We start from the raw sequence: 1994 nt of genomic DNA on the forward strand, positions 1-1994 counted from the left end.
AGACTTTTAGTGGACTAAAACTTGACTAAGATAGCTTGAGTTGACTAAAACTAGACTAAGATACCTTGAGTTGTCTTTTGACTAAAACTAGACTAAAATGACAAGACTTTTAGTCAACTAAAACTTGACTAACAAAAAAAGATATGTGAATCACTAAATATGACTAAAACTAACAAGGATATTTGGCACAAGACTAAGACTAAATAAAAAATAGGTGAGAAAATTAACACTAGTCTCACATAGCCAGACCTTCAGACGGACGGCAGAAGTCTGGACTCCATTACATTTTTCACTGGCTAAGGACCGCCCAGAGGTCGCCTGACTGACATTTAAAGCAACCAATCACAGTTTGTTTCATTCTGCGTCATGTGTAGGAGTGTGAAAATGTAACATTGATGTCTTAACAGACAAACAAAAACGCTTGGATATATTTAAAAGAGTCTATGCCATAAACTTTACATACTTCACATACTTGTGAAAATCCAGCTTTCTGTTGATCATTGTCAAAGTTCTTTGCGGCATTCTACTTCCATGATTTTGGCATCACGGCATCTTTGTTTCCAGGTGGACCGTAAAAGAACACGACACACACGTCTCCTGGAAATCCTGTAGAATTCAACCAATCAGATGACGACTTCGTAAATTCTGAAGAGTTTTCAGTTAAGTGTGCAATGCGCATCAGATGTTCAGCCAGTGGTCTGTGGGCGTGACGTCTGAGACTAAGACTAGATGTTAACAAAACTCTAAGACAACTGTTGGACAGTGACAAAACATACTGCCCCTTTAAGAGAAAAAAAACGAGGTACAAGATGCTGCATACTCTCTTAGGAAGGGCTATAGAGTTTTCACAGTTAATTACAGCTGAATTACCCCCGACACCCACCAGCTGCTTCAGAAGTCAATATGATCACCCAGCTTACACTGTAGGCTTTTAGTGCAAGGAATCATTCCCGTATTGATTTGACCATCCAGAAAGAGGGTTAATTACCCTTCAACTTAATTGTCCTCTAGGTCTAATCTAGAATTCATAACTGATGTTAATTGATTCTTTTTTGTCTTTGTTTCATGTTTATCTTGTCTTGGGTTCTTGCAGAATAAGATTGAATAGAGGAGCTCATTTAAAATGTACTGTAGAAATACATAATGAAATGCTTTTAACTTGCATGCATTATCGATGGAGGAAATAAATGAAAGAACATCTGCAGTTTATGAAAAATACATCAGGACCAACTTGAACACTGTTCCCATTCCTATAATTTCTTTAGGGGAAAAGCCACTGTCAACTCCCAATTAATCAACAGTCAATCTGCCTGTTGAAACATCAAGCTGTATCAGATCAGAGAAAGTAGCAGAGAAGAGATCCAAATTGAATGTGAAAATCATAAAAATACAGCAGACAAAACCAAAAGATCAACGGCAGAGTCAACACAAACCAGCAAACAAATCCCAATTAAAAGTTAAAGGTAGATCAAGACAAGGTAATAAGTTTCAGGGAATTAAGAAAACAATCAAAAGCTACAAACACTAAAGCTGCATCCGAAATTGCATACTTGCCTTGTCTATCACCAGACCAAGCTCAATTTAAGATTGAACATTGGTCTGGAGAGTCTGCTCAGTATTTTCTACTGCACAAGAGGCGTGATAAACGAACATAAATTAAATACTCTGTGATCAACAGCAACGACCCATCACTTCTCTATCCGTCATCGTGTTAAACCCGCCAATACTGCGCCAGGTGGATAAGCCAGTCTGTGATTGGTTCCCGCAAAAGTGTAACAGAAGCAGTAGTAATGAATGTACAGGTTTCAAATCAAATCGCCGGCAGATCAGGCTGGGTTTATCCAGTCTAATACTTGCCTACTATAAAGTAAAAAATAAATAAATAAATTGGATTTCATGGGTAGTGATCATAGACTGTAAAAAAAATAAGGACGTAGTGTCCGTGACGTCACCCGTAGGTTTCTGAAGACCATTTTTGAAACCTAAAAGCCGGC

Source organism: Gobio gobio (assembly GCF_949357685.1).
Source record: "Gobio gobio genome assembly, chromosome: 12".
Taxonomy (NCBI): Eukaryota; Metazoa; Chordata; class Actinopteri; order Cypriniformes; family Gobionidae; genus Gobio; species Gobio gobio.